This window comes from Miniopterus natalensis, chromosome 3 (genome assembly GCF_054644295.1).
Source record: "Miniopterus natalensis isolate mMinNat1 chromosome 3, mMinNat1.hap1, whole genome shotgun sequence".
NCBI lineage: Eukaryota > Metazoa > Chordata > Mammalia > Chiroptera > Miniopteridae > Miniopterus > Miniopterus natalensis.
Window position 1 is genome coordinate 17,054,817 of NC_142083.1, and position 24,208 is coordinate 17,079,024.

The 24,208-nt window shown below is 36.8% G+C and overlaps 1 long non-coding RNA gene across 1 annotated transcript in view; it reads left to right on the top strand.

The window, feature by feature from the left end:
• The window catches only part of LOC107545927 (uncharacterized), a 119,474-nt gene extending 97,340 nt beyond the window's left edge, over window positions 1–22,134 (top strand). Inside the window, exon 3 of the long non-coding RNA XR_001604080.2 lies at window positions 22,074–22,134. This is a non-coding gene — a long non-coding RNA (uncharacterized LOC107545927). The remainder of the gene's footprint in view (window positions 1–22,073) is intronic.
• Window positions 22,135–24,208: the final 2,074 nt, after the last annotated feature.

Here is a 24,208-nt window from a genome sequence, read left to right on the forward strand (position 1 = left end):
AAGCAATGTAATGCTGCCTTTAAAATTATAAGAAGAAATTAAGACATGCTATGTAATAAAACCTATTTTAATACATAAACTTCAGGCACAGAAAGACAGGAACTATAATAAAATAAATATGTACCACATAGAATCAGCATGAGCTCAGAAATTTACATGTATAACATATTTTAGTAAAGTTTGAATAAACTACAATCTTATCTTGAATTTTCCCCCTCATTGGAATAAATTTGTTTACTAAAAATATTGTTATATGAAAACCACATGTTTACATGAGGCATATTGTGTTTATATTTTTTAAAAGTTCCAATTTCAAGGTTATATTTTTCACCTGCATGATGTACAGAACAATATTTCGCAAACTGTGCAGTTTCCTTTATGTGTGGGGCTGCTCAGTCACCACTGGGCATCTAAAAACCCCACCCACCAAGTGCCTGTAGTCACCTCCACTCATTAGGAAAAACAATCCTTTTCTATTTTCAAAACATGTCATGAGGAATAGCGCATTATTTTATTTACATACATGCATATGTTGGTATATGTGTGCATTCTATATATGGGCATATACAAGTTACAATGCAGATGGAGTTGTTATATTCTCATTGCTCTGTGACAAACTTTTCATCTAATATACTTAAAGAGCTTTCCAACTCTGTAACACTTACAAATCAGGCATTTTTTAATACCTGGATAGTATTCTATGGAATGTATTCCTACAAGTTATTTCACCATTTTCATATTGGCACATATACTATTTCCATCTTTCTATCATTTTTTCTATTTATTTCTATTATCATTGTAATAATTATTTTTATTATTTTCATCTTTCTGGTCTTAGTTTTTGTGGTTTTTTTGTGTTTTTTTTTTAGAATCCCTGACTCTAATTTACTTGGGTTATTGTCAATTTAATACAACTGACTTATATTCTAAGCATTATATAGTGGCAGTTAGGGGTTGGCAACAGTGTCTAATGGTGGCATTCAGACAACATAAAGACTTGTGAAAGTGACTATTTTAGTGTGAATGTTGAGGAGGATTCTAGACCCTCTGTCTTCCTAAAGAGTGCATTTATCTGCACATAGGTGTTTGCATCCAATGTAGGCTGTTTGCATGATGAGATGTCTCAGGATGGTGAATTTAGAAAAAATTCACTGTTTGGAGTTTTTTTAGGGTACTAAAGATACAAATATTTCTACTCCCCAGCTGGAGAAAAATTGCTCATATTCCAGGATAAAGAAAAAAACACCTTGTCTTTGTCTTTGTGCCTCTGTGGCCAGGTCACCAGCAGCCCCATATAAGATCAAAGTTTCTTACTTGGGGTTGCTCTCCTGTACTGTACCCCACTCCATGTGCGGCACCATCTGAGCCTCACTGCATCACCCAATGCAGATTGGGGCTCAGGGAACTGACACAGCCTGTTGCTCTGGCTTCTCCTTTTTCTGGTTGTGATAAACTGTCTTTGTCTCTGACTCAGAGGTCTCTTATGTTTGTCAGTGTGTGTACGCACACACGCATGCACACACTCAGCACATATATATTTATGTGTTATAGCAATGGAGTCTAGCCCCTAGAGTGGGAGAAGAAATAAGCAAATGCAAAAGACTGTATTCAATACAGAAAAAGTGGATTTTTCTCATGACCTTGGGCAAGTCAAAGAAATAGTTATGCTTTGGTTTTTGCATTTGTAAAACAAGTTAAAATAGGCGTATAGCCTTTAACAGCCCTGGAGCCAATAAAGGTTCCCAGCATTTTTTGAAGATATTTCTATGCAATAAAATATTTCTTTCAAAACTAATTGTGCACTGGCTATTCTGAGGCAGCTGGTGCCTCCTCCTTGCTGCTAGCTCCAAGGACAGGAGATTAAGGACGTAGTGAATTATACATGGAATCTTAGAGCGTCTGCTCAGAATTTTGTTGGTCAAATTTAGTCATTTCACCACACTTGTCTTCAAAAGCGATGTTAAATGTAATCCTACCTTATGCCTGTAAGTATGAGAACTAATATTTTGAAACCACATATTACATCTCTAAGCCATAATCTTTTGTTCTATGAAGTAAAAATGATGTTATTCCAGAAAATATATTATCTTGACATTTTGATACAAAGAATTCACAAATGAAAAAAGAGAGTTAACATATACAGGGAGTTTCTAAATAATACTTAATTTATTATTCTACTAAAGCAGAAGAGAATATTTAAGAAAGAGCAGAAAATGCCACATCATCCAATATTGTATGTCAACTCAATGAGCCAGAACTACTTTTAAAAAAAATATTTTTAAGAAAGACGTGCCAATTCAATTGTGTAAGACTTTTGGGAACCATGTCCAAGCAATGGCTAAGCTTTTCAGTAAGAATCCTTCTAACCTTTACTACTTAAAAAATAATCAGATCTCTAGATTCTGATAATATGAAGCCAATTAAGTTGTGTGCATGCATTTGTAGGGTGTTTTACTCTCTGTCTTCTGCATTATCTCACTAAAAGCAAAAGTCTGAGCCTTGCTTCCCTATAACACTTCTCTGTAGATTTTCTCATCTTAATTTTCCTCAAATTAATTTTTCTTCCCTCATTTTATAAAATATACTTTGAAAAATATAACCAGTTGTGTTTTTATTATCAAATCCAATGGACACATTTGGTCCTTACCTGTCTTGGTCTTAGTGAGATATTTAACACTGTTAATCAAGGAGGCAGCCATATCCCCACAAGGATGCTGACAAAGCTGCCTTCCAGAGAACTATGGTTCATCAAAAGAAGAGGCCCCCAAAAGTCCATTAGATGCAATGAGGAGGTACAGCCTTTCCTACAACTTTGCTTAGCACCAATTCTGCTGCAAAAAGATGGGGTGATCCAATAGTAAAAATCTGTTTTTAACATGCTAATCTGTGTCACAGGAACTCCTCTAAATGCTGTGAGTTCTCTCTGCTAGAGAAAACTCAAGAGTGATTTCTGATTTCAAAAATGGCCATAACTGTTTTTGGCAAAGCTTTTGGTAATACAGCTGTGAGCTCCAGGCTTCATGTAAATTATTTAACACCTAGAATCCCTTTGTGTTTTGTGAAAGATAAACTGAATAGAATGTATTTGTACCCATGTGGAGCAGCAAAGCACTAAGAAAAATAATTAAAATAGGAAAAGTCTTATGTTTTATGGAACACAGAGAGTAATATAAATGTTAATTTTCTGCTTACATTTCTGATTTCCAGTAGCTGTTGTCCTCCCTCCCTCCCTCCCTCCCTCCCTCCCTCCCTTCCTTCCTTCCTCTTTCTCTTTTCATAATCACTACCTTCTGTGATTTAAAAAATCTTGGTTCAGTAAGATTATGTAGACCATGTCTATATGCATGCAAGATGTTGTATCTTAAGCTATTGGAGATAATACAATATGTTTGTGTGGGTTTTGTTTGAAATTTTATAAAGTAGGAAGATAAAAGAGATGTAAAGGGTAATGCCAAAGAGTAGATGTTTTAGAGAAAATGCAATGGTTTATCCTAATGTTGAGTAATAAATGTAAATACTATTCTACTTCTAAGAATCATTCTTGACTCACATGGAGTAAAAGCTATTCAGAATTCTTTCTTCGTGAGATTTCCTTTATGGCAGAGCTTATGAATTGAATGGTATTCAGGGCTGTTCTCTAGAAATGGGTGGTGAAGAGCAAATTCCAAATTTAGGAGAAATATTATCAATAATTAATTAATTATTAATTATTTTCAGAATTATTAATCAAAGAAGACTTAAGAAGGAAAGTAAAAAGATCACAGTCACCTGTAGGTTATATATTTGAGTTGTATGGCGAGATTTAAATGGGAAGAGTTAGAGAAAAAGGAGACTTACGCTGATATATTTATTGAATGCATGTATGTGTAATGGATGATTTTCACTCATGCCAATTTTTCAGACACTCCTCAGATGTTCTATCATATCTACTTTTTATTAATCTTATTTTTCTTCATTACACTTGCCATTATCTGGAAAAACAAAAACAAACCTTTTTGTTTATTTGGTCATTTGTATATCTCACTATTCTAATGCATACTCAAAGATATTAGGAACTTAGACTCATTCATTGCTCTATCCCCAGCACCTATAAGAATGTGTGGTACACAGAAAACAACCAACATTTATTGTATGAATGAGAAAACTGAAGTAAGAACAGATTTGAATAGGACTTGCAAGCTTTCGTTAGTCTTAGGAGTTGCAGAAGTCAAATTATCTCTTGGCCTTTAAGATTGATGTAGGAAGCACAGGAATTAAACAAAATTAATATCTCAAAGCTAAAGTGAAGCTTAATAAACTATATATAATCAAGAAGATCAAGAGAAGTATAAAGATAAAAACTGGATTTGAAGGGTCCTTTGTCACAAAAACTAGGAATAATTCCACAATAACTTGAGCAAACAGATCCAAGGAACAGAAGATAAATAGGCATACATTCCAACTTAAAAAAATATCATTGTTGACCAAATGAGCCTAATGTTTTGACCTTCCTTATGTATTCTGTTCTTTATACACAACACTGCTTGTCTATGTGTGTTCTAAATACAAAGAAGTTAGTTTATGGATGCCAAAGTTTGACATATATTAGACTAATTATAGAGTAAAAGGGGTTAGTGTGAAGGCTGAGAAAATAATGCTACAGATATAGGCAGTGCCCAAATGCTTAATGTTAAGTAGCTTCCCTTCTCCTAAGGGCAAGGGGAAGCCATTAAATATGTTAACTGAAGAATTAATGAGTTATATTTTAAAAACTGATATTAAAAAGCTTATATTTTTACTGCAGTGTGGAAAAAGGATTGGGACTAAACAGGCAAACAGATGAAGGAGTCATTACAGTCATCCAGGTTTGGATAATAATTGTTTGACCTGGAATGGTGATATTGGGGGAGGAATGTGAAATACAGAATCCAGTCATCTAGGAGGTAAAATTGACTGGAACCAGTAAGTGAATGGATGTAGGTGATGAGGAAGCTTAGGATAGCTGTTGGTGCCATTTAAGAAAGTGAAATCATCCATAAAATAAAAAGATGTGATGAAGAAATGTGATCAATTTTATTTTGGATCTTTGAGTTTCACTTGCTTACATGAAAACAGTTGGAGGCAGGTGATGGTGAAAGAAGGAAAGAGGAAGGGAAGAATGTGGAAAGACAAGCCAGCATTTAGGGTGAATACAGGCGTTTATGAAAGATGAGGGCGAGGAGCTCTGTGAATGAAAAGGGGGCTCTGTAGTAAACATGAGAAGCCAGTGACCGAAAGTAACCTCACAGGGTGATCTGATCACAAGTTGAACAGATCATGATGGGTAGTCAAGCCCAGACCTATGAAAGGTTTATTTTCTCCTTAACAAGCCCTTGGAGGCATTAACTAAAGGAACACATAATCTTGTTAACTATCCTAGAGTCTAGTTCTAGAAATTTCTCTGCCTTAACAGTCCCTCCTTAACTCAAAATGTACAAAAAGATCTGCAAAACTCGTTTTTAGAGCATTTTTAGATCATGCTTCCTGGCATTTCATTGGTTTGGTTCAAACTGATAAAAATCCTCTACAGGTTTGGCATTCTTAGGTCAACAGATCAAAAGGTAGAATATTGTGGCTAAATGAATTAGAGCACTCAGAAAATATGGTTAGAAACTGGAATATGTATTATTTCAAATTCATTGGCCCTGGGGGTTGGCAAAGTCAACCTTAACCAGGATTATGAAAGAGAGTGACAGTGGAGGAGAGAAGGAAGTATTTCTCTAAGGGTTTAGCTGGCTAAATTGTGATGGGCGAGATAGAAATTTAAGTAAATAAAGAAGATAATTCCCATTCAGGCCATAATGAAATAACACAGAACAGACTTAAATTCTGACTTAAAAGGACAGAAAAACTGAGCACAATAATTTAAACCATTGTTTCCAAAACATTAAGAACAGAACAGTACAAGATAGAACTCCCTAGGAGAAAGAAAACAAACAATGTGAGATCTATAATCACCCAAATTTTCTGCCTGGAACAATTTTCAAAAGCAAGGGAATGTGAGCAGATCCCTGTGGCCTTGCTAAGTTGAGAAGGAGACTGTAGTTCAAGAGGCTGGGCAGCAGGAAATTGTGGGTCTGAATGCTCAACAGAATGTAAGTAAGTTACTTAATAAATGCTGGAGCTTGATCTGAACCCAGTTGGTCTGGCTTCAGGGCCTGTGCTTTACCTACCCCACTATGCTTTCTATATATAGATTACACTATTTAGACTAATCTAAAATTGGTCATTTATTTCCTCTGAGATGAGTATACTTACTTCTTTCTAGTGTGTTGCTCATTTCTCAAACCCAGCCCTGTGTTATACCCAAATGCTTACAATTATGCACATCTTAAAACAAGCTCATTCTGGGTCAAGAGGTCTGCTCTCTTATTAGATTCACACTTCAGTGATATCAAAGATTAACATCTCCAGAAGCATCCAGCTGTACCCTGCTATGAACTGACTGAAAAGGAGATAGGTATTTGCTGGAGAAAAGATATTTAAAGATATTGATATATAGCATAACCTATTGCTTCTGAATTGAAAGATTCCTATTGGAGAGTTATTTGTGTATGTCTTGGACCTGCTGCTAATGATAAGCAGTTTTATAAGATAAGGAAGGATATGGAAACTTACAGGTTAATGAGTAAAGATGAAAATAAATTTAAGATTTTAATTTCATGAATTTCATTATATATTTTATAGACTTAAGATGTGAGAATCTGAGGTACAACCTATATTCAATGGTGTGAACAGCAATGCAATGCCTTTCATACAGAAACCATGAATAACTTATTTCTAACATTTTTTATTAAAGTAGACAGGACAGAGAAGTTTCATTTCATAGGTCATTTGCTCACATTTTGCTGAACTTAAAATTGAATTACAACAGTTCACTCTGCTCCAGATTCACCTTGAAGACCGTTCAAAGCTTCACTTTTTTGTAATGCAAGGGCATGTTCATATGATTTCAGGAAAGCCAGTCATTCAAATCCTTCCCTACTTACTGTTCAAATTGGCTGGTCCCCATTAATCTTCACCATCTACACTAATGGGGGAATATGCACAACTTAACCATAGACAAAACTAAAGACTGGGCCTGCAAAGAGAAGCTCCTAAAAAATCAGATATTTATGCCATTCAGTTTCATAGTAAATTCTCAGAATGTGCTGAGGGTTTTTTCATTTATCTTACTACTCTATTTTCACCTTCCAAGGGGAGCAGGTACAAAGTCAGAGTCTCCAGAATAGTCAGGCAGGAGTGAGTGGAGACAGAAACTCTCAGGATCCTCCTGGTGGAATCCTCATTCGGGATGGGTGGTGCCACCCATAGATGACAGTTCCTATAAGGAACTATGGGGATCAGAAGGGTCTATGCCTTAATGTTTCCTTGTTTACATAATGTTCTCAGTAAGTTTACATATCATTATGTACAAAGGAAATTAGGTTTGTTGTATTTTTTATTACTTCATTATCCAATTTTAATAAAATTCATTCTGAAAAGTACTAATCTTTCTGTAAGGCAGCATGTGCACCTGTGTTCTGCTATCAAAAATTGAATTTAATATGTTTTAGTTCACTTTTATATGTCTTAAATGCACATGTTCATTGGAAATTTGTCACATCGAATATTTTCCAGATATAGATTCAATGACATGGAAGCATAGATGAGACTGATGAATGTCAGAGGGATGGAGGAGGGCGGGTGGGTGGAGGGGGAGAGAGTAACCAAAGAATTTATGTGCATATATACACAACCCAAGGACATGGACAATGGTGGGGAGAGGGACTGGGGAGGGGGAAGGAACGGGGTGGAATGGGTCATTGGGGAGAAAAAGGGACATCTGTAATATTTTAAACAATAATGAAATTAAAAAAAAAAAAAAGAAATTCTATTCATGTTTTCTAGATGTGAATATTATGTGGGGAAAAATGATCTGCAAGTTGAATGGCTCTGGGAGATTGTAAAATTTTAATGCTCTAAAATTAAGATTGAGTGCATTTAACTCTTTTAGTTAAATACTTTCATGAAATTACATTTCTTAAATTAAGGTAAATTAGATTGCTATTAACATATAAAAATAACAGATTCATCATAATTTTAACAAATGGCCTGTTAAACTGTGAAAACAGTGCTGTTATTATCCATCAATATATTTAGTTAAAAAGTATGAAATATACTACTTCACTATAAAACTTCTTTACTATTTTAAGAATGACTCAATAACTAAATTTTAAAGAGAAATACAGCTGTGTAACAGTCTTTTGGTAAATTTAAAAACCCTGTCATATGAAAATAGCATTATATGATAAGTTCAAACATAAGAATTGGGATTGTACATATTCAATTGTTAGTTAAATATTTGCTATATATTTTTGTATTAAAAGTTTCTTGAATTGATCAAGGTTAATATCACTGGTATAAATCATGTTGATATAATTTACTACCAATATATTGTGATGAAAAGACATTTCACTGCTATGATATTCTTCACAGAAGACTGTAATCTCAGTGTAATCACGAGAAAAGATTAGGCAGATTCATATTAAGATATTCTACAAAATACCTGAGCAGTGCTCTTCAAAGCTGTCAAAATCATAGAAAACAAAGGAATAATATCACAAGTCATGGGAGTCCAAGGAAATGTGATGACTGAATAAAATATAACATTTGAATAGAATCCAGGAAGAAAAATCAGTGGAAAAACTGCAGAAATTCAAATACAGTCTGTAGTTTACTTAGGAATAATACACCAACATTAATTTCTTAGTTTAGAAAAATGTACCATGGTTATATAAGAAGTTAACATCCTAATGGTAACTGATTAAAGGGTGTATGAAAACTCTTGACTATGTTTGCATTTTTTTCTGTAAATCTAAAATTATTTTGAAGTTTATTTATTTTAGTGTTTCTATTTTTTTTTATTAAAAAAATTTAATGTTGATATTATTACAGATTTCACCCAAAGAAAAATCTTTCTCTATAGTATATTATGCTTTTTTATCAAACAGGATTGTGACACAAATCAACTTTATTTAGCAAATAAATAAAGTTAACCTAACTAAATAAATAACCTCAGAGAAATTACAATTTCCTAAATTTCCAAAGAGGTTCTATTTTCCTTAATTTCCCTTTCTTTATTATGTTATCATTCGATTTAACAATTTTAAAGAATACATTAAGAATTTGTTGTCAAAGGCAGCTGGCTCTTATGGGTGATTAGGAAAAAGTCCTCTAATTTGATAATAAAATATGCTGCTATAATAAGGGGACAACCTGTTCTATAAACTATGGTAATTTGATTAGTGAACATTGTACTTAACTTAGAGAAATTAATGGACTGTAAAGGGCAGAAATAAAATTAAAAGCTACTTCTCAACTCTTCAATAGCATCATACTTTATTAAAACATAAACATCTGCAAGAGTCTTTGTGTTAAAAATAGTTGTCATAATTTCATTTCTAGAATGTTTGTTCTATTTTCTCCAACATTTATTATAGATATTTTCTTTAAAATTTTGAAATTATTTTTTATTTTCTTAACAAGCACACATAATACAACTAAAATTGTATGAAATCTCTCCCCAAGTATCACATTGAAAGTAAATTAAAATTAGGGGTGGCCCAGTTATAAACTTCTGATTCAGACCAATGCAACAGAATTTGACAGTTTCAGGTTAATTGTTGCTAGAAAAATACTCCTGCTAGGTAATACAGAGTAAGTTTTATATTAATCCTTGCATTTAGTGTTGGATTTTGAACAAAACCTAATTTGTTTTATTATAAATAGTTGCATTGTTTTTTACATATTTTGAATGCTGAAAGCCTTTTAGGTAGTGATCATATTATAAAGAGCTAAATATTTTAGAGCATTCCTTTTAACAGGCGTCATTGCTAAATATAATGAATGTGTATATGGAGATTTCAGGCTTCAATGATACTCTGACAAGAGTATGCTGGATACATATAAATCCTGTCAAATAAGCTCTATAAGTGTAAAGAAAGTATTCCCACCTTATAATGCCTTCACTAAGACAAAAAATATTACAATGGAAATATATTGTTCCACTCTCCTTTCCCACATGCAGTACATTTTAAATCGAGACATTTTTACTTTCACCTCTTAAGACACAGCTGTCTTATATTATGTAGAATGGACATGTACTATTTGACTTCTAATCATAATAAAGGGTATGGATGTTTGTGTTTAATTGATCCATTAATAGTAATAATGTTAATAAAAATAACAGTAACAATACTGTCAACAATGAATATTTTAATAATTCTACTAAATCTAGAATATGATTTAGGATATGAACAACATATAATAAAAAATCAGTAACAGCATGTTATAATAGTTAAGAAAAAATGATTGCAATATGATTAGAAACAATAAAAGAGCCTAATCTCAGAGGATGAAGAAAAGATCTGTATAAACACTGCTAGAGTAACAGATGAGTAGTTGCTCTTTTAATCAACTTCCTGTATTGCTTCATTGCCACAATTCACAGTAAATTTCCTCCCAGTAAATGCCCAATGGTCAATTCTCCACCTCATTATGTTATTCTTGAATGTTCCATTTCCCCACCAGCAAATAACACTCGGGGATGGAGACTTGAGTTCAGTTTTATTTTTTTATTAACCTTTGAAACAGTACCACAAGGCATCAGTACAAATAGCTGGCTGCAATCCTACTAAGATTTTTCTTATTTTCTTCCCTTTTAGTTTTTTTCATTATTAGGGATTAAAGTGAACCAAATATCCTACATCAATCTGAAGTAAGAAAAAAGGCAAAAAAAGAGTTTTTTCTTCCATGTCAAACAAGTAAACTAGTTTGCCATTGATTTTAAATTTTAGAAGACTTGACCTGGATCTTGGCAATGCTACATGATTTTTGTGTGTTGTGTTATCATATCATATCATCATCATATCATATCACTTCTTCTCCACACCCAAATTCCCTCCTTAAAATTATTATTTGTTTTATCATTGACTATCTTGGAATTCCATATACAACTGAAGCCCTTTAGAGAAAAGGCATCTTCCTTTTCTCTATGAATAGATCTATGAAAATGTTTTGTCTGTCTTATTTGTTTTCACTGAGAAACAAGAGGAGACCATTTTTACTGTACTCTTTTGGTGCTGAAAATTCAAGTTTACCTTAAATATTCTTTTACCAGAGTAGCTTAGTTCTCCAACTACCACTTCTTAAGAAAGTTAGCAAAAGAAGACGTTTTATTTTTCACCATCACAACATTTTTTAAGTACAAAACTATACTTAAGAGACAGCTAATGTTTTCTCTGCATAAACTATTTTATTTTCAGTGTTCTATCTAGCTTAAGAAAGAATTAACATGTGCTGTAGTAAATAAGTACCTTCATAAAGAAAGGAGTGGAGAATGGAAAACTACTTTGGCTACTTGAATATTATATACAAAATCATCCAACCCAAAATACTTAGTGAGCCTTTTCAATGAAGAGCAACAACAAAAAGAGCATTAATAAAAGAGTCAGCCCAGTTATGAAGTACATTTTCTAAAACATTAATTCCTAATAAAGATGTTATCAACAACCAAAAAGTGTATATTCCATGGGACTACAGTAGATTGAATAATAGATTCCCAAAGATTTCATGTCCAAATCCTTGGAACCTGTAAATTTGTAAAGTGACTTTGCAGATATAGACATTATTGTGTTAAGAATCTTGAGTTGGGGAGATTATAATGAATTATCCAAGCGGGCCTGACATTATCACAAGATTACTTATAAGAGGGAGGCTGAAGAGCAGAGAAAAAATAAATAAATAAAAAGAGCGGTAACAGAAGCTGAGGCTGGAGTGAGGCAGGGTGAGCCAAGGAATGCAGGCAGCCTCTGAGAGCTAAAAAAGGCAAGGAAATGGATTACTCTTCAGAAAGCATCCAGACCTGCCAACACCTCAATTTTGAATTCTGACCTCTCTAATTGTAAGAGAATAAATATGCGTTGTTTTAAGCCACTAAATTTGTGGTAATTTGTTACAGCAGCAACAAGAAACTCATCCAGAACAGAAGTCACATCTGGCTTGTTCCCTATGATTTTCTCAGCAGTAAGAACATTGCTTGGTATATAGTAGGGGGTCAACATACATTTGATGAACGAATTAATTTGTGAATGAATAGTTGCTCTCTAATGAAATGGTTATTGTAAGACATGGGGAATAGACTAGTATATGGGCAAAGCTCTTTCCCCCCCCACCTCTGGTAACAACAGGGAGGCTATGAAAGCTTTAATCTTACTCCTACCACTATATTTGAGATCTCAAAATTCAGTGGTTCCAGTAAGATAAACACTTGTTTCTCTCTTTCTTTTTTTAATTTTTAATCCTCACCAAGGGGCATTTTTTCCATTGCTTTTTCAGAGATAGTGGAAGGGAGAAAGGGGGGGGGGGGTAGGTGAGAGAGACACATTGATTGGTTGCCTCCAGCACGTGCCCTGACTGGGGCTGGGGGTTGAGCCTGCAACCAAGGTATGTGCCCTTGTTCAGAATTGAACCTGGGACCCTTCTGTCTGCGGGCTGGTGCTCTAAGCACTGAGCTAAACAGGCCAGGGCAACACTGGTTTCTTTTTCCTAAAGTTAAAGAGCAGGGAAATTAATCTAGACTTGTAGGCATCTCTGCTTCACAAGATTATCCAGGGTTCAAATTCCTTTCTTTCTTATTCCAACACTGCCTGTGAGGGATTTGAATTATCTGAAGCTTCGTTCATTTACAAAGCTGGCAATTGATGTGGACTGTTCTCTGAGAACTTGACTAGAGCTGGTGAATTGGAGCAATTCATGGTCTCTGCATGTGGCCTGCAATTCAGGCATGGTGGCATGGTGAACATCCAGACACAGAAAGAAAGCCAAGTGGAAGTGATTTCATTGTTCATGAACTGGACTTTGCATACATATGCCATTACTTTTACCAAAATCTACAGTCAGGATAATCATAAGTCTCAAATCAGATTCACAAGGGGGGAAAACAGAATCCAGCAGACATTGGGATTGCCAATCAGACGGTAAGAAGAACATGAGGGATGGAACATATATCTATGTGCCATATATGAAAGCTACAATCTGACATCCAATGGAAGGGCGGGAAAGACAGTGAAAAGCAAGCAGCTGTTTTCTGTGTGAAAAGATGTGATGTGGAGGTTGCATACATCTTTTTTGTGCACATCTCTTACAATGAAATCTAATAAAATATCTGTATGTACATGAGTCATGCCAGCTAAAACCCTAGGGAAGGGGTAGTTATTACTAAAATGAGAGATAGGAAGCAATCTCTTTCACAATCTGCCACACAAATACCTATGCATATCTTGCTGTCTAATTTAGAAGACATCACTCCCTTCCCAAGAAAGACAACCTATGGTCCAATTTGGTCATTACATTCGGATCAGATACTAGTATGTTTGGGTACAGTTCTTTCATTCAACTAAGTCATCTACCTATCATTCATAAGAATTATATAAGTTACTTGGAGTAAAAATAAAATTATAATAAAATTTCCTATTTGGAAAAGGAAAAGATGACCAGTCATTCACTGGCCAAAGCAGCAATAGTTTGCTAAGCAACAATGGCAGATACTTCATATTGTACCAGTGGAGTAAATTTCTTGCTTAGAACTCATTTCTGCTTATTAAAATTTTCTGTCCTTTGTCTTTTGTGTCCCCTGGCTTTTTCTTCAGAAAATGTGTTCTTGTATATCCTTCCTGGGCATATCTGCATAGATATTAAAGAGATTGCTTTTCTCAGGAGCACAGCAGTTTTTTAGTCTGCTTCTGCTCCTACTGATTTGGGAGCTAGAGATTTAAATATATATACATAATTTCAGAGAGAGGAAGGGAGAGGTAGAGAGAGATAGAAACATCAATGATGAGAGAGAATCATCAATCAGCTGCCTCCTGCACAACCTCTCCTGGGGATCCAGTTGGAAACCTGGGCATGTGCCCTGATTGGGAATCAACCTGGTTCATGAGTCAACACTCAACCGCTGAACCACTCAGGCCAGGCTAGAGATTTTTTGAAGGTGAATCATGTGATTTTCTTGGTAAAATAATTCCTTAAAAAACACAGTGAACTTCTGGTTTAATTGCTTGCAACTATACCCATGTGTTTGAAACCACATACAAGGCTCTTTTCTGGAAATAATTATCAAACCTTTCTTATGGACCATCTTCTTGTTCAGACAGTGTTATGTGCTATTATTTTAATGATGGCCCTACTGAAAACATAAAACCATATAAAACAATAGGCACGTTTGAAAAGCAACACCCTTAATCTCATCATTGGCACAGATCATCTATAGATTCATTTGTTAGGCTGAGAATTCTTAATGGGACTGTTTAGAAAGGCTCTGAGCAGCAGGGTGATTTTCTACTGTTGGGATGATAAAAAAATTGGCTTTTCCAACTCAATCAGATCCCACACATCTTAACTCATTCTATTCTCTTCAGTCTTTGCTTGAAATTGATCTAATTCCTGCATGAGCTCATTGCTTATTGAAATAAGCTAGCTAAATGCAGCAATAAGCAACGAATACATGGCAACATTCTGGCTGTTTCCAATAGCTTCTTTCAAAGATACTGGCTCTTTATGCAAAGATACAGGCTCTTTCAGTTGCCAGAGATAACATTTTAAATAAATCTACTACCTTCACCCTGATTGCAATGCCAATTCCACATTTTTTTAGGCTTTGAGGGAAGGCAAAAAACATTTCAATATACCAATTCTTTATTGGTTAGAGGAAAGACTAACTTGTTAAAGCTAATAAACCCCACCATGTTTGTGTTTGATCACAATACGAGTATATTCCCCATTCACATTACGAGTCCAGGAATTCTATGCTCCATGAAGCAGTCCATGGACCCAACAAATTGGCTTTGCTATTCTACAAGTACTGTTTCCATTTGGGAGGAAGGTAAAGAAAGAGTGAGTCATGGGAAATCATATTTACAAAGATGCATTTGATGTTAAGTCCCATTAGTAAGAATTTAGTCACATGGCATACCATGCCATGAGGAAGGTTGAGACATGTAGTCTCTAGATCAGTGACAATGAACCTAGGTCTTGATCATAACTGATTTGGATGAGCATCAGTAGGCTGCTACTGGTGTGAATACAACGTATTATATCTAATCTTTACCAAGGAGCTGTCTCACATTATCTGCTATAGTACATTTAATCAGAACTCTTTGAAAAAGGCACAACATGATCATTGTTTCTTCTATTATTTGGAGTACAGCAATAGTTGATTCTTCCAACATTACAAGACCTCAAATTACTGAACACTGAGGCAATTTAAATTACAGGCTATAGGCAGACAAATCAGAGATATATTCCCTCCAATCTCTGTTTGCAAACTAATTATTTCCAACCAATATTATTATCCTTTTATACACATTTACTGAAGGAAATGAGAAGCAACCAAAACACACCAATATTCTGATATTTAAAAACTAATTTTACTAAAGCTATTGGTTTGGTATACCAAATGGACTACTTACTAAGTGTTTTAGCAATGGCAGAAAATTGTCAATATCTTTCTAGCCTGCACTATCTCCCATACTGCTGGCGGTAACTACATGATACAACTCTGTCCAATGAAAAGTTTAAGTAGAAATCTAGTTTTGTTTTTCCGATGTGAATAACTTGGCTCATAGAACCATTTTTTTCCACTTAAAGCTTTTCCACCTGGAATAAAGTAGTAATACCTGGAGATAAATCAGTCTTATGTCAATCACTGGGCAGTGTGAATGAAAGTCGGCCTGCTGAGAATCAGAGAAGGGAAAGACAGACAGAAACTGGGTCCATGATATTATCACTGAGACACTACACAGAGCAGATCCTATATTTCTCTGGGCTCTTCTCCTTTTAGTTTAACTACTGTCACTTGATTTTTAGTAGGTCACATTCCTTCCTAACACAATGTGGCTATAGGGTGGTTGTAAGGCATTGTTTTTAGATTGCACTACCGATGAACATTAGAGCATGCCTGCCAGTTGCTTGTGTTTTTCACCTAAATTAAGCATGTGTCCTGGGATTTGTGCTTTGTTTTGTTCCTTCTGCCTGAATGTGAGCTAGCCCCAGGACTTGTGCTTATCAATGGAGTGTGATGGAAATGGTATTGTACCATTTCCTGGCCCAAGCATTAGGGAGGGCCTGGCTGCTTCTGTGTTTGTGCTTTCAGTAAATCAGAACCACTACGTAAGAGGTCCTCTAACCCTGACAGAAGATCCCCATGGAGAAATCAGTTAGGGCACTCATGGGAAAAGGGAGAGGACCTGAGATAACATGGAAAAACAGAGCCTACTCTCTCCCAACTGGCAAGAGAAATGCTGCTGTACAAGTGAACACTGGCAGAATAAGTAGACTAAGAGCCCAAGGAGCCCAGCCAATGTAGCACAATTGTGAAAAATTAGAAAATCGTGTTGTTTTAATCCATCAAGTTTTGTTATGGTGTGTTTTATTGTAAGAGATAATCACAATAGAAATTGATACCGGAAGAGAGATACTTCCGAACTAAAATGGTACTTCTGAACTAATTGGTTTTGAAACTGGGCAGTGGACAACTATTTGAAAGTTCTCATGGAAACTAATAAATTGCGAAAAGACACTGAGAAAATTATTATTACAGACCTTAATTAAGTGGATCTGAATTTTACAACATAATCAGCAGTTGCCTGCATTAATGTAGAAGATAGTCTTCATATTAAACTAGCTGATATGGCTATAACATTTTCAGACAGAATGTTGAACATACCAAGTGGCTTCTTTTAACTGCCTAGAATAAAATACTGGAGTGAGATGAGCTAAAGAAGGAATTGTTCATTTTAAAAGTGTAATTTAGAGGTAAAAATGGAGCCAGTGGTTACTGGGTTCAAAAATAAACTGTTTCTCATCTCTAGTATCTCTTGGAAAAATAGTCTCAAAATAAGAAATGCTATTAAGACAAATAATAAAGCCAGGACCCTGCCATTAAAAGTAGCCTCAAGTCAGGTGCGGTTCTTAAGGTCTTTGTTGATACTCAGAAAATGTCAAGTGGATGTCTCATAGGCTCTCTCAACAACAACAAAATTACTTATAAAAATCTTAAAGGTATTCTTCCTAGACACTCCCTGCTAGATAATAGTTTTCTAAGAATCTTGATAGCATTGTACCAGAGCACCCTGACTCTCAGTCCAAAGTACAGGGCATGACTTGAAAACAAACATTACACAGTGTTGCTTTTGTGTGATTGAGTGGATTATTTTTTGAGACCTAAGAAATATACAGTTTTGTCAAAGAATTATCCAAACTTAAGAAAAAAATAGTAACAGAAAAAGAATTCCAAGTTAAAAGAGACTTCAATGTCATCAAATTTCTCAAGCAAGACACAGAATGAGAAAGAAACTTCACTGAAAAAGAGGAACATTTTGTGTGGAAAAACAAAGAAGACTCAGAGAGCACTCAAGAAACATGGAGCGATATTGGGCCCCAATGGTTACTGGTAATATGCACCTGATTGGATTCCAGAATTGTGACCATTCCAGCTCTGTGCTGTGTGCCTCTCATTGTTTCCCTTTGTTGAAGTAAATGCTTGTTTTGGTTTCACTGTCCTAGTCCCAATGTTGCATACTGAGTGTGTGTATGTGTGTGTGTGTATGTGTGTGTTAACTTGTCCACTTAGTTTAAAAGGCTTAAATGGAGTATTGTGGCAGCTAAAGATCTGTATGTGCAATGATGATATCCCAAATCTCAAGTCTGACCCTGATTCCATAATCCAATGAATCATATAGTGTTTTGGGGTGGGGTGGGGTGTCTTTTAAATGGGGGGAAATGTGAATCATTAGGGATCAGATTATATACCATGATTATCTGTTAAATGATGAACTCAACTGAGCTACGTTTTCCGGTATCAGATTCATGTATAATCTCCTACTTTTGAATCTGGGATGGGCCTGGGGTTACTTTTAGGGGTAGACAGTGGCAGAAGTGACATCAAGCTGGAACCCTTAGAAGGCTTGACAGTTACTCTACCTGGGTTTGTGGAAAATTCCAGTGGCTACACAGAAGTCTATCTACCAAGAAGAAGAGATAAGGTGCTGGGTCAGACGGGCTGAGAGAGAGAAAGAAAGAGAGAGACCATCATGTGAGCTGAAAGCTGATCCTCCAGCTTTGAAGACCAGCAGATCCTTTCACATGAGCTTAGAGCAGATGGCACCTTCCTAAGAATTAAGCCAATATTTTTTTGATAATAGTAACATAATACAATAATAAATAATCAGTTAAGTTGATTGGTTATGTAGCAGTAGATAGCCATAACATCTTACTCCTCTGACCCTTTTTTTCTGGGGCCTGGACACAATGCTTCGTGATACAACGGTCTTTGAGACCAGGAGGAAGCTTGAGTGAGGATGGAGTTCAACGTGCTGAGGACTAGAGGGGAGAGACAGAGACAGAGAGAGCCTGGTTCTGTGAGGTTATCATGTGGGCCCTACCTCGGTTCTAGACTGTCTTCCTCTGAACGCCTGTGTTGTAAAAGAAACTCCTTTTGATAAAGCCATGTTAAGTCAGTTTTCAGTAGATCACGTTCCTTCCTAATAAAATGCGCCTAAACTATGCTTTGCTACTGCTGTCACTGAAGATTAAGTTATGCCTGGCTTCAGCCTGTGAATGTAACCTGCATAACCTATTTAAAAAACATAGATTTCAGGAGCAGGATAGTAACCCAGCAATCACAGCATCAGGTTAAGGCATCTATCTTTTGAAACATTAGCCAATAGTGCAAAAGAGGGTAAAAATGCCTTCGATGCCTACTTGGATTTGGTGAGCAGGCCTATTAAAATATTATATTAGGGCCCTTAGTGCTTAGTTGAAGCTTTGGGGGCTAATCGCTTCTTCTTTTCTATAGATGGAAATTAATTCAGAAGAGCATTATTTTTCATTTTGCTCGATTTTTTCACCTTATATTTTCAGTAAACTGCATATACCAGCAGTGAAAATCCAAGAGAATTTTTAAAATTAATGAAGCAGCTTGGCTGGGTGTGGCTCGGTGGTTGAGCATCGACCTAGGATCCAGGCGATCAGGGTTCGATTCCCGGTCAGAGGCCGGGTTGTGGGCTCGATCTCCAGTTGGGGGCATGCAGGAGGCAGCTGATCAGTGACTCTCTCATCATTGACGTTTCTATCGCTCTATCCCTCTCCCTTCCTCTCTCTGAAATCAATAAAGATATATTAAAAAAAAATGAATGAAGCAATATCAAAAGAATTCCAGTAAATGTGAAAAAAAGTTAAAATACAGTCATCAAATATTACAGAGAAAAAATTTAAAAAATTCTCAAAATCTAGCTTGTTTCACATTACAGCTTTGCTAATAGAAAATAAAATATTGTGGGCAAATATTCAATTTAAAAAATTTAGGAAATTAGAACACAGCCCCATAAGAACTGTTTTTTTGTTAATACAGATAATATAGGTCAAGATATTTTGTTTCTTAATTATAAAATGTTTTGCTTGTGACTAGATTTGATAGTTTGTGAAGTCTAAAACAATTTACTAAAGTCAGAGCATCCGAATCATGATGACAGTTAACAAGCACTAGCAGTGAGAAAATGTCATATCCATCAGTCACATTCATAAAAGGAATTTCTTTTGATTAGGCATTGTGGTCTTCAATGGAAATTTCAGTGCCATTGAAAAATTGCACACTTTTTTTCTGTGTCATTCTAAATTCTTCAGGGAGTAAATAAGAAGAGTGAATGGCTCTTAAGTTAGACACTCCTCAATCATCTTTAAATGGGTCATGGTTTTAAATAGGTTGTGTCAAATTGGAACGATGTGAACTAAATTATACCTAAGTTTCACTGTACCACCTGCTTAATGAATTCTTTGCAGGGGGTCAGTGAGTCATCAAATACTAATTGCAATTCATCTTGGAAAGAATCAAATCAAAGTATATTTTTCACTAAAGTGAAAGTCAAAAACTAGCCTCAAGAAATTCCGAAAAAGAGGTAACTGAACAATAGCCATGTTCAGTGTCTGTAGCAAATAAAAATCCAGTTATTACTATCTGACATAATTTATTGCTAAATCAATCTCCTTTTTTTATTCAGTTAGATCAAGGATACATGATTAAAATAATGAAGCCATTGAAGCATCTTTGACCTTTCAAATGTTTTGTGACATATTTTAAAATGTGTGTAAAACCTGTATTTCATAGTTAAATTATTTCAGAGTTGAACTTTTCTTATTTTGTTATTTTATTTTTGTTTTTTCATTTCCCTTTCACTCTTTTACTTGTTTGAATTTGCATTCTATTTTAAATATTCAGTTTCATACTTAAAATTTTAACACATGTATTTGATAGAAAAAATTTATGATAATCTCTGCTCTTCTTGTGAGCAATAAAAAATATTAATATTTCACATTTTCTTAGCCACCACTCTTTTAACGTGGCATGTGTCCTGTATTTTAATTCCATCTTTCCCCCCAAAATTATCCATTATCAAATATTGATTTATTGTTAACACTTGTTTAGATGCACCACCATTTTTACGAATTTCTGATCTCACCAATTTTTTGGATATATCATAGTATGATCCGTTCCTACTTTCTGAAAGGTCTCTTTAAAAAAATTATTTACTAAATGTCTATTAGTATTAGGCTCTCTGCTCTTGTTTAATAGTATTTTATTTTTCTCCTTAAGCTTGATTTGTGGGTCTTGGGCGTATAATTCTAGGCTAAGAATTATTTTCTCCCAGGATTCTTTCTTGGAGGTGTCTGGCTTCTCTTTTTATTGTTGAAAAGTCTGTTGCCATCTAATTGCTGTTCATTTGCAGGAAATTGAAATGACTGTTAGATTTTAAAACCCTTTTGTTGTAATTTGATGCTTTATAATTTCACCTCAATGTATTCAGATTTATTCAACAAATGTTTATTGAATGTCTGCTAAGTGCTGGTCACTATCCTATAACCCTCATGTACAGCAGTTTTGGGAGTCATGATAATGCCCAAATCTGAGGACTGACATCTTTCATCTATTCTGGTATTGCACAAACATGGGAGTAACCTACAAAATTTTTCAGCTAATTCAGCTAACTCCCATGTTTGTGCAATACCAGAATTGATGAAAGATGTCTACGGCAGAATATATTTTCTTGCCTTGTCCAGCATCTAGAGTCTTTCCCGATTCTATGGGTCACATTCCCTTTCCATGCTGAAAGCCAGCAACAGGTCAAGTGTTTCTCACATTGCATTACTCTGATACTGACCCTCTGGCCTCCCTCTCCCATCTTTTGAGAACCCTTGTCACTATGTTGTGCACAACCAGATAATCCAGGATAATTTTCCTATTTTAAGGTCAATTGTTTAGCAACCTTAATTTCATCTGCCACCTTAATCCCCCTGTGGCTTGAAACAGGACTTATTTACAGATCCCAGGTGGATATCTTTGGGAGGAGGGTGGAGATTATTCTGCATACCACAGTACTTTTGACTTTGTTGTCAGGTTTTTTTCTGGAACATAAACATTGGCATTGAATTAAATTTAGGGAATGGATTAGTGTGGTTTTTTTTTTTTTTTTTTTTATGTTTTTATTGATTTTTAGAGAGAGGAAGGGAGAGGGATAGACAGAAACATCCATGAGATCAGCTCCCTCCTGCACAGCCCTTATTGGGGATGGAGCCCACAACCCAGGCAGGCGCCCTGACCCGGAACTGAACTGGTGACTCTTGGCTCCTGAGTAGGCTTTTCAACCACTGAGCCACACCAGCTCGACTAGTGTTAGTTTTTATACCACCTTAGGCGCAGGTTCTATTAAAGAAACTCAGTGCTTTGCTATTGAAGAGCACACAGGTGGTAAAATATAGCAGCTTTAGAAATTCACTTCAGTAGTTATATATTTTTCATAACTAAGTTAGATACCCTGGAATTGAAATAATTCTCGTCTTGATTAGTGTTTCTTGAATTGACATTTTATACTTGACAATCTCAATTTTAGTTTATTATGTTTTCCTTTAATTATAGACATGTACATTCTTATAATAAAGTTTTTATAAATTGCACTTTTCAGGGTAGAAAGCAACATCTAAATATTAGAAAAGGCAATGCGAAAAACAAGGTAGCCTGGAAACTGGACATGGAACGCGTTCAGGTAAGAAAACGACAGTCCGGTCCCGCGCGGTGAACGGCAGGGACAGCGGAGCCGCGCCTCAGGCAGGCTCGCGGCCACTTCCACGGCCGGCGGTCGGGCTCCCAGCACCCCGGCGGCACGCGGTGGGTGGCTGCTGGCCACACACCCGCAAGGGCCACCGGAGAGCCGACACGAGAGTTCATCCCGCACCAGAGAAAACGCCCGGCAGGAGACCGCGCGGACACGAGATGCGTGAGGCCGCCGCGGAGCGACGGTGCAGGCCCGCAGCGACCCTCATTTCAACAAAAGAGGACTCTGTGAAATAACTTCACAAAGCGCAGCCCAGTGAACGCGCGCCCCGGGACAGGCACCCACCGTCACCGTCGCGTACCGCGCGCCACCCGCAACCGCACGCCCGGACTCCGAGCAAGTGTGCGCAGCAGGTTCGCTCACACCGTCAGCCCTGGCTCAGCGGGCAGGCGCTGCCCTCGGGCCTGGCGTCGGCTACGGCGTGGGGATTACGTAAGCGCCGCATTACGGCATCGCTATGACACCGCGGCGTCACGTAGGCCGGGCATGACGGCATCACGTAGGCCGGGCATTACGCGGGCTCCCTGTGGCTTCGCTGCGGCTGCTTCCTTCTTGCTGGGCGCTCGCTGCGTCGCAGTTTTCCCGGGCCGCCCGCCTGTGTGCGTGCGGCCTCCGCTGAGGGAGTGACGTGACGGTGACGTGGCGGTGACACGGCGCAGGACGGTACGTCGTCCCCTGGTACGTAACGCTGGCTCGCGGCTCACCTGTACCTGCCTTCAGGTGTGTGCTGGGGGACGCCGAGCGGGCCTGTGGCGCCTGCTTCGGCCCTTGGGGAACGTCATGTATTGACTCGTTGGATCGACCCAGTTTTTACTAAAGCTGCTGATTCTATATTGTGCGAAATAATCACAGGCAGAGGTAATTCAAATAAAAAACCCCTTTCATGTATCCTTTAGTGATTATTTGTGTTCTGATAAATGCCTGATAACAGTTTTAGGCAGGCTTTGGAGATGCCTAATAGGGAGGGAGGGAGGGAGGTTGAAAGATGATAGATAGGTGATGATAGATGATAGATAGATGATAGATAGATAGATAGATAGATGATAGATAGATGATGATAGATGATAGATAGATGATAGATAGATAGATGACAGATAGATAGATAGATAGATAGATGATAGATAGATAGATAGATAGATAGATAGATAGATAGATAGATAGGTGATGATAGATAGATTCAGGTGGATTTCATACCATGATGTATTTCAAGGGTAACGTGTCTTGTCCAAAGGGATAAATGTTAGGCGACTGCTATAATTTGTCTTCTTTGCTGTTCTTTTTTAAAAAAGACAAACAGATATATTTGCATTATGAAGATTTGTATAGGCAGATGAGGAAGATAATAATGCGTGTGTGTGTATGGGGGGGAGAGGGAGAGGGCGTGGAAAGTTAACTGTTAGTGTTACTGTTAACTACTGTGTTAGTCGGCCTGCATAAGAAAAAACCCAGAACTCGGTGGCTCACAAAAATGGTCACTTTTCACAAGTTTGTTGATCAGCTAAGTAGTCTTATACGTCTGTTTCAAGTGTAGCTCCGCCCTGTGCGTATCTTTTCCTCTTATACAGCGGGACTAGTCAGGGTGGACATGCCTCCCCTCCCCTCCCCCCCTCTCTTCCTTCCTTCCTTCCTTCCTTCCTTCCTTCCTTCCTTCCTTCCTTCCTTCCTTCCTTCCTTCCTTCCTTCCTTCCTTCCTTCCTTCCTTCCTTCCTCCCTCCCTCCCTCCCTCCCTCCCTCCCTCCCTCCCTTCTTCCTTTATATTCTTTTCTCCCCACCCTGCTGTAGTGTGAACAGCTTCTGGTCCCTCTGACTGGAATTCCTTTGTGCCCTCTTCATTAAAACATAGCACAGCGGTCACTTCAGGAAGGTTTCCTAGGCCTTGGACTAAGTTTATCTCCTTTGTGCTCCATGCATGGGCCTTTCACACACCTCTAATGTGGAATTTAGCACTGAGGAGCTGTTTATGTTCTGGTCTCCCCCACTATCAT